General features: G+C 36.4%; 1 pseudogene; it reads left to right on the top strand.

Moving 5' to 3' along the window:
- The window catches only part of LOC149749362 (TP53-regulated inhibitor of apoptosis 1 pseudogene), a 40,339-nt pseudogene extending 21,479 nt beyond the window's left edge, over nucleotides 1-18,860 (top strand).

The following is an 18,860-nucleotide window of genomic DNA, read 5'->3' as shown; positions in this document are numbered from 1 at the left end:
ACAAAAATTCATAATGTACAAGTGATTTATTGACAAAGTGTTCCAACAGAAAATAGTAAGAGAGTCCAGGAAACAGGACAGGGATGAAGAGAATGCCAACCAGGCAAGGGTACCGTGTCAAGCAAAGTCCTGGACTGAGCAACTTCAGCTTGAACTTGAAGTTGAACTCTCGAATATCAAGTTGCCTCAGAGAGGTCCCAAACTGAGGCCAGAGAGCTTGAGTTTCATAATCCTGTACCTATCATCATTGGTAAAGGGCTCTCCAAGGAGTATATAAACTCCAGGCCTCCAGCTATCTGTGTTTTCCAATAAAGGGCTCTTGTAATGCAAGAGCAGTCCTCCAAACACAGCCACAATTTCAAGCTGTTGGAACTGAAATATACCAAAGGCCAGGACATATATTTAAGAAAAACAAATTTTTTTAATCTGCAAACAAAGGAAAAAAAAAAACAACACACATTAGCCTGAAGGTATCTATGCCTTAGCGCAATAGTATCCTACCAGCTACATTTCCCCAAAGTTTTCTTTTGACTTGGAGATCTGTGTTCAAGAGAGTTACCTTCATTTACTAATTTATAGGCACTGTGCTAATGCATTTTATGGTACCATGTTTGTTACCACATATATTATATAATATAGCAAGACCATTGGAGCTTAGCAGTCCCAGGTTTAAATCTTGATTTGTTCATGAACTAGCTGAGTAAATTTATGAAAGTTACTTTACCTCTGTGTGACTCAAGGAAGTGGTTGTGAAGAATAAATGAAATAACCAAGTACGACTTTTTTTTTTTTTTTTTTTTTTTTTTTTTGCGGTACACGGGCCACTCACTGTTGTGGCCTCTCTCATTGCGGAGCACAGGCTCCGGACGCGCAGGCTCAGCGGCCATGGCTCACGGGGCCCAGCTGCTCCACGGCATGTGGGATCTTCCCGGACCGGGGCACGAACCCGTGTCCCCTGCATCGGCAGGCGGACTCTCAACCACTGCGCCACCAGGGAAGCCCCCAAGTACGACTTTTAATAACCTGGTCATGGCACATGGGTAAAGTCTCAATGAATATTGGTTATTAACAAAAATGATAATAGCAATAGTAATATTTTTCTTTATTTATTCATTTACACAACAAATATTTATCAAGCACCTACGAGGTATCAGAGCCACCTCTAGGCCAAGAATTACAAAGGTGTTAGACAAAGATTATACCCTCACAGAGCTTACATTCTGGTAAGAGAAACAAATAATCACACAGATAAGTAACTAATGCAATATCAGTTACTGATAAATGCAGTAAAGAAAACTGCAGCAGGGCATAAAGTAAAGAAGAGTAGTGGAGTGGGAGATGGAGATTATCACTACATGTGATGGTCAAGGAACACCCTCTGGGAAGAAGAGCTGAGCAGAGACCTGAATGTGTTAAAGGGGTGAGCCACGGAAAGAGCCGAGGAGCAGTGTTCTGGGAAGAGATCATAGTAAGAGCACAGGAGGAGAATATACTTAGCATGTTAAAGAAATAAGAAGAATCCAATGTGGCTACAGTAGAATGAAGCAGGCCAAGAGTACTAGGAAATAAAGCCAGAGACAGTGGCAAGGACCAGACCAGATCACGTAGAGCCAAGTAACCCATGGTAAGGAGGGTGACTTTTATTTAATCTGACTGTGATAGGAAATCACAGGGTCACAGTGACATAGACGGTGACAAACCTGAATTATGTTTGTAAAAGACTTCTCTTTTCCGCATATGCCCCTGAAGGGCACAAGAGCGTCTATGCAAATCACTTCCTAGCAACAGCCCGGGATCTCACACAATCCCCAAGCTCAATGGGCAAACTAATCTCTAATAGCAAACACGAGCTACCCATTTATTCATGTCCCTATGTTGTCTTTTGGAAAATAATGGTAATGCTGTCCAACATTTACAAAGAAATTCTCCACAAGTAATCTCTAATATAAAGCTATGGCTGCCGATGCACCATCAGAGTATCTTTAACATTTAGTTCCTCCTATTTTGCTTGTTTCCAGTTTGTATCTTTAGCTTTTCTGCCTTTTTGGAGTATAGTCTCTCACATCAAAATAACTCCTTTAGGTTGATCTTATGGAACAAGCCTGCCTGACTTGCTAGAAGCAAAATCATACACCGTTAGAAATTAATTTTTTGATATATTCCGTTTCACAGGACGTTATTCCATTCACATACCTCTGATGGCTCCTCACTGACTACAGATTGAAGTTCAGTCCTTAGCTGAGTGTTCCACTCCTTCTCTTCCTGAACCGGGCAGACTTCTCCAACGTGCCTCAGCTAACCATGTTCTTACACAAGGAATCACCTGCCATCATACAGTTCTTCTCCACTGTCTTTCAAAGATAACGTGCACAGTTTTACTGCCTCATCATTGTTTATTTCTTTTATTTGTCTAAGTATAAAGCTTCTCTCAATGCCAAGTTTTAGTCCCACCTCTGTGTGGGTCTTCCATGACAATCCTTCACTGATCATTCCCTCATTCTGAACTACTTCTACAGTTGTTAAACTTTGCATACGATCCCTTGGATTATCACCGATCTTTTGAAGAACACATTTATCTCTACAGGCCATCTGTGAACTTATTCAAGGTTAGGATCACATCTCTGTACTCCAGGCACTCTGCCTATTACACCTGACTTTCCCATCAGGCTCATCATTGTTAAATCCTGCTGAGTTCACACGTCTGTTTACCCCCAGCACACCTACTTTTGTACTTTTTTTTTGTTTTTACTGAATTGTGCAAGAAATTGATCTATCTTTATTTTTATGAAACCTTAACTTAATCTCTATTCCAAGCTCCCCTTTTGCATTATGGAAGCAGTCTCAGTCTATTCAGGCTTTTTCCTTTCTTTGCCTGATGTTTAGTTTAAGTTGTGTTTGGGGAAGCTCAAGTATATTCAGTCATCTGTCCCCTCAGATATCCACTAAGAATTACATGACATGACCCTATTTGGTCCTTAGATGTGGTGTCAACATGACCCTATTTGGTCCTTAGATGTGGTGTCATTTCTGAAAGGTTGCTTTCTCCTATGCCAATGCCCATCCCAGGCCTGAGCTCTCTCCTTGCTAGTTTCAGAAGCATGGTAATTTCTCTGATGCTATTCAGGGCCCCACCTGCCTAGACTCACACGTAATGTCCATTCTGAAGTCTTGCTACTTTCTCAGGGACCCGTTCTTACAGCAGGAAACACAGCTCTTCTCTGCAGTGCCCACCAACGCCTATCTTCTCATCATTAGATATGATGGTCAAGGAAAGCCTCTCAGGGAAGAACAATTGAACAGAGACTTGAATGAGTTGAAAGAGTGAACCATGAAAAGATCTGAGAAGTAATGTTCTGGGAAGAGGCCACAGTAAGAGCAAAGGCCCTGGATGAGAGTACACTCTTCATCTCTGAGTGAGGAAATCTTTGGTCTGGAGGAAGCCAAGTCACATCTTCTTTCCAATATTTTGTCTCTTCCCCAATTCTCTAAGTTGCCTTTAGAGATGTATAACCAAAATCCAGGAAAACATTAGCAAATCACTTTCTAATTCTGCCTTGAAACTTCTCTATCTTAAGGCAATAAGGCTAGAACAACTTTTGTTTTGATTAGGCAGTTGTGTGGACATATAGATACATTGCCAGGAAAAATAATGATCATGGGTATAAAATAATATCCTATCATAATTATTTTAGTAACTAGCATGAACTTCTTCTTTTCCACCTGATTCATCAATTTGGGGGACAATTTAGACTCTTTCCTCTTACCCATCTCCATTGGTCTTATTGTACATGAAAGCAAAGCCAAAGATAACTCTTTGGCCTAAAATTAGGTCCAGTAATAACCAGGTCCAGAAGAGTCTGCTTGAAAAAAATAGAATGGATAAACAAATGAAAAAATTCAAAGTAGATGGGGATAAACTATACACAAGGAAGAGATAATGTGTTCTTGATGTTCAGATAAAGAAGAAATCAATTCCACCTTATGGCCTCTTGTCTTCCCTAAGCTTCACCCAACTGACTACATATACTAGATATCATGATAATGACAATAATCATAGTATCCACTTGAAGATCAACTATAATGTTCTTTGTTTTCTTAAAACAGGAATTTGGGTCTTCCCTGGTGGCGCAGTGGTTGAGTCCACCTGCCGATGCAGGAGACACGGGTTCGTGCCCTGGTCCGGGAAGATCCCACATGCCCAGGAGCGGCTGGGCCCGTGAGCCATGGCCGCTGAGCCTGCGCGTCCAGAGCCTGTGCTCCGCAACGGGAGAGGCCACAACAGTGAGAGGCCCATGTACCGCAAAAAACAAACAAACAAAAAAAACCAGGAATTTGATGTTGTTTGGAATAAACAGAATTTCTTCTTTCCCAAAGCCCACTGCATGTAGTTATGCAGTGAACGTGGGCACACTTCCAAAGTTGTGACCTTTACTCTAGATATCATATACTTGTATGTTTGTGACAACAACTGTAGTGAGCTGGGGAAAAAAAGTGTTTTGTTGTAACAAAACCAGCATATGATGACAATTTCCCAACAGAAAGAAGTAAAGGGTCTTGGGTAAAGGACAACATTTTATAATTTACACAGTTGCCATAAAGGCTAGGGGCTCTCTAATTTGCTCCTCAAAGTTTTGCTTTTAAAAACCACCTGAGCTCTTGATTTCATTCATACCAGTAGGCTTTAGGAATACACCAAGAGCCATCATTTAGTTTAAAGAATAAAAAGGCAACAGACAGCCAAGACCCCTAGACCTTTTCTCTCCTTCCACAATCATATATTAATGTATGCAAAACATGATAGTAGGGACCCACCTAGAAGGAACCAAAGTATGATTACAGAAGTGCTTTAGACTTAGCCATCACCCTCAGAAAATTCACAATCGAATTTATGAAATAACACAGAGACCAATAGAGTACGATGTGATGACAGACATAACTAGTACAAAGTGTTGAGGAAGCACCAAGAAGGAAATAACTAACTCTGCCTTAGGGGATAGGAGAGAGCTTCAGTGAGGAAGCCACATTTGACCTGAATACTATAGAATTAGTGGGGACTTCCCAGGCAGAAAAGGGAGGGAATATTTCCCAGAAAAAGGAAATTGCACATACCTATTTCAGGAAAGTGAATGACTCTGTTACAAAATATTAACTGAGGCTGGACCTTGGGGTGCAAGGGGTGTGGAGGAGAGTAATGAAAGACAAATCAGGCAAGGCTGGTTGAGGACTGGGAAAATCATGGAGGGCCCCGTCTGCTAGGACTTTGAATTTTATATGAACATGGAGCAGAGAATTGCAACCACGTAAAGGAGAACCTTCAGAAGCTGCTGAGAAGAGTGAGGCACTTTAGAAGCTGAGTTTTAGAAATTTCTGACAGCACTGTGGACATGGACTGGAGGAAATCAAAGGCCTAGTGGAATTGCTAGTCCAGGTAGGAAAAAGACAAACCTAATTTCAGGAACCACTTAGGAACCTCTGGCCATGCAGGACATGATGGAAAAGCCCTAACTGTCTTAAGAACAAGAATCTGACTCTGACTCTTGTTCTGTCCACGGCACCAAACAGCTCATGCTACTAGTTCCCGGTATGCCACCTACTCCTAAAGCCCACCAAGAGCACAGGTATTCATTTACAATCGCTTTATGATATGGCTCTCATAGAATTTTGCTTCTTTTTTTCAGGGCATTTTTCTCATGTTTGGAATTATTCTGTCATATGTGTGATTATTTGACAACTGTTGGATGATCCTCACTAGACTCTAATCTCTGAATGATCAAGAATTGTGTCTGCATTTTGTTCATCACTATCTCTGGAGGCTAGTAGAGAAATTGACGTAGAGTAGATGCTCAGTAAATGTTTGTTGAAAGAATGTTGACTGAAATATTGAGAAACAGTTGAGGTGATGGCATTCTGCTTGGGAAATGTTTAGCTTTTCTTGCTTTTCAAAATGACAAACAAAATATTCAATCTGTGATTTAATTACTATATAATTAATTTTTTTGACCCTTTATATCAAATTTCCTCTCCAACACTACATGTGAACACTAATTCTGTAAGTTATATTCCAGATCTGAAATTCACTTGAAATGGGAACCAAATTTGATCACATTTTTTTATTTTATGGACTTTAAATTCCCAAAATAAAATAATACCGACTGCTTAGCCTGGATTTAATGATTAGTATTTCTCTTTCTTTCTCTTTCTTTCTTTCTTCTTTCTTTCTTTTTTTCTTTCTTCTTTCTTTCTTTCTTTTTTCTTTCTTTCTTTTTTTCCTTCCTTCCTTTCTCTCTTTTTTAAAAAATTTTCTTCTATAACTAAAGAGGACTTTTTTAACCTAAGGCAAACCAATTTTTCTGTCATGACTTTAAATTTGATGAGGTTCCATTAAGAAACTCCATGCATGTCCTACTTCTTACAGGCATACACATAAAGAGACAGTCAAAGCACTTCATCAAAAGCAGAAAGATTAAGGCAAAAGATTACACAACAAAACCACCCACATTCAATTTTGCAAGTCTAACAGTCAGCCTGAATCATCACCCTAGAGCGCCTGCATTCCGTTCCAACCCAAGTCTTTAGCTTACCATTCAAGACCTGAGAAAACAAAATATTAGTATTGGTGACCAAAAAGGCAGGTGTGTTTCTCTTTCCTTGGTTACTCTTAGCCCTGGAGGCAGCAACTCTTTCTTGTTTTTTTACTTGGTAAATACATCTCTTGTGAGATAATTAAAGAACCAGCAGAAATCTTAAGATCACCAAAGAATAACAACTAGTTCTAGCGACAGAATCTCTGGCTTAAGAATCTCAGAATATAGTTTTTGAATCAGTCTTACCCATCCGTGGCTCACTCCCATAGCAATATCCCTCATGTTATTCATCCCATCCTTTATCCCATTTTTCTCTTCTTACATTTTTATTTATTACTTAGCCTGAAGTAATGACCCTCTCCTGTTAATCCTAGTCCTGCTTCAAGTGTGCACTCAAATGTCACTCTCATGTTCTCCCTTGTCATTTTAGGAAAACTATATTATTCTTCTGTCTGCATTCCTGCAGTACGTGGCTTATACACCTTTGCATACTATTTCTACTCTCTACTATACCAGTCACATGGTTGTCTGTTATTTTCCTGTTATTAGATTGCAAGCCCATTTAAGTCAGTAAATGTGGAATTCATACCCATGGGCCTACTTAGAGCCCAATTTGTGCCCTAAGCAGTGTAGACAGGTGATAATAAATCATGAGTGAATGGATTATAAAAAGTATTTGAGAATCTTTACAATAATAGATATAGATACAATAAGACAATTAAGTTACAAATAAAAGAAGTATTTTTATGGGAACAAGAAATGAAAATATAAAGCAAGGTCAATAGAGTTATTGTAGTGGAGCATTAAAAGTAACATTAACTTCCTGGCAACTGATGAAAAAAGAGGGCTAAAGAACAAGATTACTCATATGAATTGGATAGGAGTAATTGGAAACTGAAACTAGACCAGTTCTCACAAAGACTGAAATTGAGTCTCAAATTATCACAATCCCTTATAGAATTGAGATGATCAACCTTTTTTTCTGTGAGCTAAAAGAAAATAAAATACCTTTCGGAGGAAGAAAAAAATACAGAGATGCAATAATTTTTATATACAAGGCCAAGCATTCAATCAAAAATTACCAGTTAGGCCAAGAATAAGATAAAATGGTGAAGACAAAAACAAACAAAGAAAACATAGCCCAACAGGTGAAAAAACACACAGAAAAAAAAAAATATTTTTCCAAACTGACAAAAGGAATTAATCCACAGATTCAAAAAGTTCTATATAAAACCACCCTTAGACACATCAGGGAAAAAATACGAAAAAGAAAACAAAAGCAGAAAGAAAAATTTTAAAGCATCCAGAAAAAACAGACACGTTTCTTTCAAGGAAGTAAAAGACTGATAAGTTAACTCTTCAAAGGAAATGATGGGACATCTGAGAGCCGCTGCCAGCGCCACAGACGCAGATGCCACGAACAGCATAGGGCAGGCTTGCGCCAACATGAAGCATGAGTACAATTAGTTCTTCAATCAGTTGTTTGCACAGGTTCCTCAAGGGGGATGGCTCTGGGGACCCGGGCACCTACCTCTTCAAGTGCTACCAGCAGTGTGTTCAGAAAGCAATAAAGGAGAAGGAGATTCCTATTGAAGGACTGGAGTTCATGGGCCATGGCAAAGAAAAGCCTGAAAGCTCTTCTTGACCTTGACAGTCACCTTGAAAATGGACTCCTCAAATCAGGAAATTGAGAACTCTGGATCGCGTCAACTAAAGCTGTGAAGATAACATCGATTTGTTGCATTTGGGCGGGTGGGGGGGGAGGGGGGTTACCTTTCTTCCTTCTTGATATTTTTGTCTCACTTGTAAAAGATGATGAACCATCACTCTTTGCTTTGAGATTTCTGGCTTTGGCATCTCAGCAGGAACGTAGTGTGCTAAATAATGGGATTATGGTTGCAGTAGTTGGTCTGGGATCAATTTTAAATATATCTTGTGTGTAAATGCTGATAAGCTTGTCAGGACGACCATGGTTGCCTGAGTTATGCTTTGAAGGACATTATGTATACCATACTGGGGTTATTATTCATGGAAGCAACTGGTTAGGATCTCTGTTTTCTCTCAGGGAGCTAATGCTCTGGAAAGGATTCCCAGCACAACAGTTTTGATCAGTGCTTGAGAGCACAGTTTCATTTTTATATAGTAACTTAACTGTTAAGATTGCTGGTGGACTGGGTTAGCTAAGAGGAAGACAGCTTTTAACCGTTCCCTACCTTAACTAGAGGTGTCAGATCTCATATTAAGATGTGAAAGCTTCAAGAACACTGCAGTGAACACCAATTCAGAACTCATGGTGTAGTTTAGGAATTAAGATCCTTGGAGTGGCTATGAAAGAAGGTCCTAAATTTAAAAGATTTGCTCTTGCTAGCTTTCAACTTAAGTCAATGAATTAAGTCAACGTGTATATCATAGAAGTGTCAAAATGCTGCATCTGGTTAAGGGGTGGCAGGTAGGAAGAGTTTGCTTCATTTGCCTTGTTCACCCACCCTGCCTGTAGTCATGAAGACTGAAAAAAATTGTAACATTTAGTTTCCATTAACATTAAGTGAACTCAGTGCACTTTATGGAAAAACTATCGCCCTGTAATCCCATACATCCCATATATACACGGGGGGGAGTTTTATAATTTAAAAATGAAGATTTATCTAAGCTAGGTAGTATGGTATAAAAAATGGAAACCTCACTGATTTCTAAACTTTCTACAGTAAGCTACACAAATATCTTTTTTTTTTTTTTTTTTTAATGCCTTAGTTCAGACTCTTTCATTTCTCCCCTGGGCTATATTACAATGCCTTTTCTGTTCTTTTTTTTTTTTTTCCAAATCTATTTATTCATTTATTTTTATTCATCTGTTTTTTTGGCTGCGTTGGGTCTTCACCGCTGCACGCAGGCTTCCTCTAGCTGCGAGGAGCGGGGGCCACTCTTCGTTTTGGTGCGCAGGCTTCTCACTGTGGTGACTTCTCGTTGCACAGCACAGGCTCTAGGCATGCGGGCCTCAGCAGTTGTGGCATGTGGGCTCAGCAGCTGTGGCTCACGGGCTCCAGAGCACAGGCTCAGTAGTTGTGGTGCATGGGCTTAGTTGCTCCACAGCATGTGGGATCCTCCCAGACCAGGGCTCAAACCCATGTCCCCTGCAATGGCAGGTGGACTCCCAACCACTGCGCCACCAGGGAAGTCCCGAAATATCTTCTTAAATTGTTTATATAATGGCACCCCAAAAATGTCGGGGTCAGGTGGGCCCTTACACACTTTAGAATGTCATGTAGTCTCCATAATTGCGTATCTTGAGTAATGTGGTTCAATTTTTTATGTGTCCATATAGTATGAAACTTGATTTACAGAAGGCCTAGATTCTATTACCTCTTCTCCACTTTACCAATTAGTAACTTCATATTTAACATGACCAGTCCTTACTGTCATTGCAATACATTTTGCATTTATATTTTGACAGGTTAAGGTCCATGATACAAAAGTTATTTGGAACCCAGCTGAGGGAGGCCAGGCAGCAAGCTGGAGTTAATTATATATGTCCTGAAATAAGCCTGGCCACAAGTTGGTCAAAACCTTGCACCGTTTTGAATCTTACCACAAAACTGTCTGGTTGAGCTTTGAGAATAAAACAAATTTTATTGTAATTGCTACTGAGGGAATATTTTTTCTGATTGTTCCTCATGCTATTTTGACTTTATCCCGCCCATAAAATGATTCCAACTATCTCAGCTATTTCAAGGGCTTTACATTTTGAAGAGGAAATCTTATTGCTCTTTAAGGGTGATTTTGTAAGTATTGCTGTTGTTTCTCCTAATTCTTATGGCTACAGGAAGGTTTTAATTCCAGAAACAAATAAAGCCAGCACTATATGCAAAAAAAAAAAGGGAAATTATGAGAGCCATAAGAAAAGAAAATGATACTGAAAAACAATGAAGAATAAAGCTTATAATCTAAAATTATATACCAAGGGAAAATATCTTTCAAAAGTAAACATAAAATAGAGACATTTTCAAATAAATAGTGAGAAGATTCACTGGCATTAGACAGGAACTAAATGATATACTAAAAGGTATCCTTTGAGTAGAAGGAAAATGACCCTAAACAGAAATGCAAGAAGGAAATTATCTTACATAAATGTAAATAGGAAAAAGTAATCACTGGAAAGTAAGTAAATAGAAATGAATATTGATGATATAAGCAATACTGGTAATATAATGTGGGGTTTTAAATATATGTATAATTAAAACACTCAACAATAATAACATAAAGGGCTGAATGGGGAAAATAGAATTTAATTGTCCCTAATTCCTCACATTTTTCTGAGAGATGGACAAAGTGCTAGTATAGAGTAGGCGCTAATAATTCCAGGATTTATGCTATAACCCTTAAAAGAAGAGAAAAATAATTTATAACTAATAAGCTAATAGGTGGGAAAATGGAATAATAATTTAAAAAATGATTAATAAAAAGAAGACAACAAAAGAGGAAAAAAGAGGAACAGATTGGGCAAACAAAAAACAAATAGAAAGATAGGTTTAAACTTAAAAATATCAGTGATAAATTATCTGTAAACAGACTACATATTTCAGATTTGATAAAAATAAAAATGCACATTCAATTTATGGGTCACACCATAAACATAAATCTGTAGAGAAGTTAAAAATAAAGGAGCTGAAAAAGATATTAACCAAAATTTACCAAGTGTTATTCTATTAACCTCAGGCAAAGTAGGCATTAAGGCAAGAAGCATTATTAGAAATAATAAGAAATAAAAATTGTAACAATTATAATTCTGCCTGTACCTAATAACACAGTCTCAATATATAGAGTAAAATTTGATATAACTACAGTCAAGGTGAGAGATTTAAAACTTTCTCTAAATAACTGATAGGAAAAGCAGACAAAAGTCAGTACACACAGAGAAGATTTGAACTATATAATTAACAAACTTGATCTTAATGTTCCAAAGTATTAAAATAATAGAGTATGTTTACTAGAAAAATATAATATAGCATACTTACAAAAATAATGTAAAAAATCTCAAATGTTTGCATATTAACCAATATACTTCTAAAATAATCCATGGGTCAATGAATAAATTACAATGTAAATTACAAAATACTTTCAATGGCATACAGAAAAATGTGGCATATGAAAACTTGTATTATGCAGCTAAAACTGAGGTAAAAGAAAAACTTTTGACTCTACAGGCATGTATTGATACTAGAAAAGGAAAGTTGTATATTATATTCATTTGTATAAATATACAAATGAAAACTTAAATCATAATATGAAAATAACATTATTGAATATAACATTAAAGTAAACAGAAAGAGAACAGAAAGAAGATAAGTTCAGAGTACAAATTAACAAATAAAACCCAAAAGTACAATAGAGAATATTAAAAAGCTGAAAAAAATTAATGAAATGATAAACATTATAGCAAGATTGATCAAGAATACAAGAAAGGACAAATGACCAGAATTAGGGAGAAAAATGAGACATCATTATTGATACAGATATTAGATAATAAGAGAGTGTTAAGAAAAAATTTTGACCAATAAATTTGCAAATTAAATAAAATGAACAATCTCATGAGATCATAATTTACCAAAACAGACACAGAAAGAAAGAGAAAATCTAAATAGTCCAATATCTGATTCTTAAAAAAGAGATTGTAATTTTAAAACTTTTTTTTTAAATTTTTAAAAATTAAAAAAAAAAACTTGCCAGGCACAAATGGCTTCAGAAGTAAAAGTTCTCAAACATTTGTAAAAGGAGGAACATCACAGAAAGAACAAACGAAGGCAAAATAAAACATTTTTCTTAATTGATCTAAAAGATAACCATTTGCTGAACATATAAGAAAAACAATGTATTGGGTAGTTATAGCATATAGATAAGTGAAATGGATGACAACAATGCCATCAGAAATAAAAGGGAGGAACTAAGAATCTTCTGTTATAAAATACCTGCATTACATGTAAGTGGTATAGTGATGTTTAGACAGTGGACTTTGATTAACTTGAAATGGATATTGCAAACAATAGGGTGATCATTAAATAATTTAGAATAAGTATAATAGATTTGCTAAGAGAGGAGATAAATGCCATCATATAAAATAATTAACCAGGAAAAGTTTTAATTAAACTAAGTCAGAAAAGAGGGAAAAAAGAAACAAAGATCAATCCAACTATGTCAATAATCACTTTAAATGTGAATGGTCTAAACACATTGAAAAGAATAAAATGTCAGAGTGAATAAAAACAAAGAGGACGCAAGAGTACATTGTTTTTACAAGAAACTCATTTTAAATATAAAGACTCAAATGGGTTATTAAGTAAAGACATACCATGCTAACTATAATCAAAAGAAAGCTAGAGTAATTTTATTAACTTCAGACAAAGCAGACTTCAGAACAAGGAAGAACAGAGTAGGAAGACTAAAATCAATAGAAGAGAATAGAGGCCAGAAATAGACCCATACAAATATAGTCAACTGACAAATGTACAAAACCAATTCCACAGTGAAAGGATAGCTTTTCAATAAATGGTACTGGATGTCCATATGCAAAAAAAAAAAAAAGTAAGGAAAATAAAAATTAACCTAGCTAGAACTTACACCTTTCACAAAAATTAAGTCAAAATGAATCATAGACCAAAATGTAAAATGCAGAACTATAAAACCTTTAGAAAAAGAACAGGAGAAAATCCATGTGATGGATTTTTAGATACAACCCCACATGTACAATCCATGAAATAAAATTTTAAAAATCATCAATTGGTCAATCCCAATCTCCCAATTCACCCCCCCCCCCATCTCCCTTGGTATCCATACATTTGTTCTCTACGTCTTTGTCTCTAGTTCTGCTTTGTAAATAAGATCGACTATACCAATTTTTTCAGATTCCACATATATGCATTAATATATGATATTTGCTTTTCTCTTTCTGACTCACTTCACTCTGTGTGACACTCTCTAGGTCCATCCACATCTCTACAAATGACCCAATTTCATTCCTTTTTATGGTTGAGTAATATTCCATTGTATATATGTACCACACCTTCTTTATCCATTCCTCTGTTGTTGGACATTTAGGTTGCTTCCATGTCCTGTCTATTGTAAATGGTACTTCAATGAACATTGGGGGTGCCTGTGTCTTTTTGAATTATGGTTTTCTCTGGGTATATGCCAGATTGCTGGGTCATGTTGGGGTTGATATATATACACTATTGATACTATGTATAAAACACACAACTAATGAGAACCTACGGTATAGCACATGGAACTCTACTCAATGCTCTGTGGTGACCTAAATGAGAAGAAAATCAAAAAAAGGGGGGATATACATAAAAGTATAGCTGATTCACTTTGCAGTGCAGTATAAACTAACACAGTATTGTAAAGCAACTATACTTCAATAAAAAAATCAATTGAGCTTTATTAAAATTAAAAGCTTCCCTTTTGAAGATAATGTTAAGAGAATGAAATACAAGCCACAGATTTAGATAAAATTCTTGTAAAATACATAACTGATAAAGGGCTTATATCCAAAATGTACAGAGATCTCTTAAAAATCAACAATAAGAAAACAAACAAGCCAATAGAAATGAGCAAAGGATCTGAACAGACACCTCATGGCAAATAATCATGAAAAGATGCTCAACATAATCATTAGAGACTTTCAAATTAAAACAGTGAGATACTACTATGCATCTACTAGAATGGCTGAAAATTTAAAAATTGAAAACAAAGCCTGACAATACTGATCACTGCTGCAAATGCAAAGAGATAGGGACCTTCATTTAATGCTGGTGGAAATGCAAAATAGTATTTAAAGGTTGGAAGACAGTTTGTTAGGTTCTTACAAGGCTAAACTTATTCTTATAACATGATCCAGCAATTGCACTCCTAGGTTAATACTCAATTGATATGAAGAGTTATACCTACTCCAAAATCTGCACAGAAATATTTATAGCAGCTTTATTCATTTTCACCCATCCTGGAAGCAGCCGAGATGTTCTTCAATAGGTGAGGGGATAAACAAATTGTGATACATCCATGCAATTGATACTATGCAATGATAAAAATAAGTAGCGTATTGAGTCATGAAAAGACATCTAAGAACCTTAAATGTTGGTTGCTATGTGAAAGAAGACAGTCTGAAAAGGCTACATAGTGTATCATTCCAATTATATGATATTCTGAAAAAGGCAAAACTATAGAAAGAATTAAAATATCAGTGGTTGTCAGGGGCTCAGGGAGAGGAGGAGATGGTTGAATAATTGACACATGGATGATTTTTAGGTCAGTGAAACTATCCTGTATGATATTGTGTATATACATAACATCATGTGTTCATCAAAACCCATAGAACTTTATAGTACATAACATAACCCTTAAGGTATGTCAATTTTAAGCAATCACTTAGGAAATCGGAGGATCCCAGGAAGGAGGGTAGACTGTGATGAGGAAATTTAATTGTATTACAAATATATAAAATAACGTCTCAGAAGGGCTTAAGGGAAAAGGTGTTGGATGAAATTTGGAAATTAGTTGAGTGCGTAAAACTAAAAGCAAAAGGAATTGCACATAAGCATTGTACTCTAGTTAATAATGTTGTTTCCCATGGGAGTAAGGGTATTAATTCCTAAACTGCTATACGTATACTTAAACTGAACAATTAAGTAAGTGAATGGTAGGAGCTGGATTTCTCACTGTTGGCATGAGGGTTTACAGATAAGCAGATTAAGGAGACTAGAGTTATCAACGTTTTGGGGTTTTTTTTTAATTGTTTAATTTAATTTATTTTTTTTTACAGCAGGTTCTTATTAGTCATCAATTTTATACACATCAGTGTATACATGTCAATCCCAATCACCCAATTCATCACACCACCACCACCACCACCCTGCCACTTTCCCTGCTTTGTGTCCATACGTTTCTTCTCTACATCTGTGTCTCATTTTCTGTCCTGCAAACTGGTTCATCTGTACCATTTTTCTAGGTTCCACATATATGTGTTAATATACGAATTTGTTTTTCTCTTTCTGACTTACTTCACTCTGTATGACAGTCTCTAGATCCATCCATGACTCAACAAATGACCCACTTTCGTTCTTTTTCATGGCTGAGTAATATTCCATTGTATATATGTACCACTTCTTCTTTACCCATTCATCTGTCAATGGGCATTTAGGTTGCTTCCATGACCTGGCTATTGTAAATAGTGCTGCAATGAATATTGGGGTGAATGTGTCTTTTTGAATTATGGTTTTCTCTGGGTATATGCCCTGTAATAGGATTGCTGGATCATATGGTAGGTCTATTTTTAGTTTTTTAAGTAACCTCCATACTGTTCTCCATAGTGACTGTATCAATTTGCATTCCCACCAACAGTGCAAGAGGGTTTCCTTTTCTCCACACCCTCTCCAGCATTTGTTGTTTGTAGATTTTCTGATGATGCCCATTCTAACTGGTGTGAGGTGATACCTCACTGTAGTTTTGATTTGCATTTCTCTAATAATTAGTGACGTTGAGCAGCTTTTCATGTGCTTCTTGGCCATCTGTATGTCTTTGGAGAAATGTCTATTTAGGTCTTCTGCCCATTTTTGATTTAGGTTCCTTGTTTTTTAATATTGAGCTGCATGAGCTGTTTATATATATTGGAGATTAATCCTTTGTCCACTGATTCATTTGCAAATATTTTCTCCCATTTTGAGGGTTGTCTTTTCGTCTTGTTTATGGTTTCCTTTGCTGTGCAAAAGCTTTTAAGTTTCAGTAGGTCCCATTGTTTATTTTTATTTCCATTACTCTAAGAAGTGGATCAAAAAAGATCTTGCTGTGATTTATGTCAAAGAGTGTTCCTCCTATGTTTTCCTCTAAGAGTTTTATAGTGGCTGGTCATACATTTAGGTCTCGAATCCATTTTGAGTTTATTTTTCTGTATGGTGTTAGGGAGTGTTCTAATTTCATTCTTTTACATGTAGCTGCCCAGTTTTCCCAGCACCACTTATTGAAGAGATTGTTTTTTCTCCATTGTATATCCTTGCCTCCTTTGTCATAGATTAGTTGACCATATGTGCACGGGTTTATCTCTGGGCTTTCTATCTTGTTCCATTGATCTATGTTTCTGTTTTTGTGCCAGTACTAGACTGTCTTGATTACTGTAGTTTTGTAGTATAGTCTGAAGTGAGGGAGTCTGATTCCTCCAGCTCTGTTTTTTTCCCTAAAGACTGCTTTGGCTATTCGGGGTCTTTTGTGGCTCCATACAAATTTTAAGATTTTTTGTTCTAGTTCTGTAAAAAATGTCATGGGTAATTTGATAGGGATTACATTGAATCTGTAGACTGTTTTGGGTAGTACAGTCATTTTCACAATATTGATTCTTCCAATCCAAGAACATGGTATATCTCTCCATCTGTTGGTACCATCTTTAATTTCTTTCATCAGTGTCTTATAGTTTTCTGCGTACAGGTGTTTTGTCTCCCGAGGTAGGTTTATTCCTAGGTATTTTATTCTTTTTTTTGCAATGGTAAGTGGAAGTGTTTCCTTAAGATCTCTTTCAGATTTTTCATCATTAGCGTATAGGAATGCAAGAGATCTCTGTGCATTAATTTTGTATCCTGCAACTTTACCAAATTCATTGATGAACTCTAGGAGTTTTCTGGTGGCATCTTTAGGGTTCTCTATGTATAGTATCATGTCATCTGCAAACAGTGACAGATTTACTTCTTCTTTTCCAATTTGTATTCCTTTTTATTCTTTTTCTTCTCTGATTGCCGTGGCTAGGACTTCCAAAACTATGTTGAATAATAGTGGTGAGAGTGGACATCCTTGTCTTGTTCCTGATCTTAGAGGAAATGCTTTCAGTTTTTCACCATTGAGAATGATGTTTGCTGTGAGTTTGTCATATATGGCCTTTATTTTGTTGAGGTAGGTTCCCTCTATGCCCATTTTCTGGAGAGTTTTTATCATAAATGTGTGTTGAATTTTGTCAAAAGCTTTTTCTTCATCTATTGAGATGATCATATGGTTTTTATTCTTCAACTTGTTAATATAGTGTATCACATTGATTGATTTGCGTATATTGATGAATCTTTGCATCCCTGGGATAAATCCCACTTGATCATGGTGTATCATCCTTTTAATGTGTTGTTGGATTCTGTCTGCTAGTATTTTGTTGAGGATTTTTGCATCTATATTCATGAGTGGTATTGGTCTGTAATTCTTCTGTGTATAATATCTTTGTCTGGTTTTGGTATCAGGGTGATGGTGGCCTCATAGAATGAGTTTGGGAGTGTTCCTTCCTCTGCAATTTTTTGGAGGAGTTTGAGAAGGATGGGTGTTAGCTCTTCTCTAAATGTTTGATAGAATTTACCTGTGAAGACATCTTGCCCTGGACTTTTGTTTGTTGGAAGATTTTTGATCACAATTTCACTACTTGTGATTGGTCTGTTCATATTTTCTATTTCTTCCTGGTTCAGTCTTGGAAGGTTATGCTTTTCTAAGAATTTGTCCTTTTCTTCCAGGTTGTCCATTTTAATGGCATAGAGTCGCTTGTAGTAGTATCTTAGGATGCTTTGTATTTCTGCAGTGTCTGTTGTAACTTCTCCTTTTTCATTTCTAATTTTATTGATTTGAGTCCTCTCCCTCTTTTTCTTGATGAGTCTGGCTAATGGTTTATCAATTTTGTTTATCTTCTCAAAGAACCAGCTTTTAGTTTTATTGATCTTTGCTATTGTTTTTTGTTTGTTTGTTTCTATTTCATTTATTTCTGCTCTGATCTTTATGATTTCTTTCCTTCTGCTAACTTTAGGTTTTGTTTGTTCTTTCTCTAGTTCCTTTAGGTGTAAGGTTAGACTGTTTATTTGAGATTTTCGTTGTTTCTTGAGGTAGACTTGTATAGCTATAAACTTCCCTCTTAGAACTTCTTTTGTTGTGTCCCATAGGTTTTGGATCGTCGTGTTTTCATTGTCATTGTCTCTACATATTTTCTGATTTCCTCTTTGATATCTTCAGTGACCTTTGGTTATTTAGTAACATACTGTTTATCCTCCATGTGTTTGTGTTTTTTACGTTTTTTTCCCTGTAATTAATTTCTAATGTCATAGTGTTGTGGTCAGAAAAGATGCTTGATATGATTTCAGTTTTCTTAAATTTACTGAGGCTTGATTTGTGACTCAAGATGTGATCTATCCTGGAGAGTGCTCCATGCGCACTTGAGAATAAAGTGTAATCTGCTGTTTTTGGATGGAATGTCCTATAAATATCAATTAAATCTAT

The sequence above is a fragment of the Delphinapterus leucas genome, chromosome 4 (genome assembly GCF_059928025.1).
Source record: "Delphinapterus leucas isolate spDelLeu-1000000601 "Yukka" chromosome 4, BTC_Dleu_Yukka2, whole genome shotgun sequence".
Classification (NCBI taxonomy): domain Eukaryota; kingdom Metazoa; phylum Chordata; class Mammalia; order Artiodactyla; family Monodontidae; genus Delphinapterus; species Delphinapterus leucas.
The sequence above is the reverse complement of the archived record's forward strand: the minus strand, read 5'-3'. Positions and strand labels throughout refer to the sequence as shown.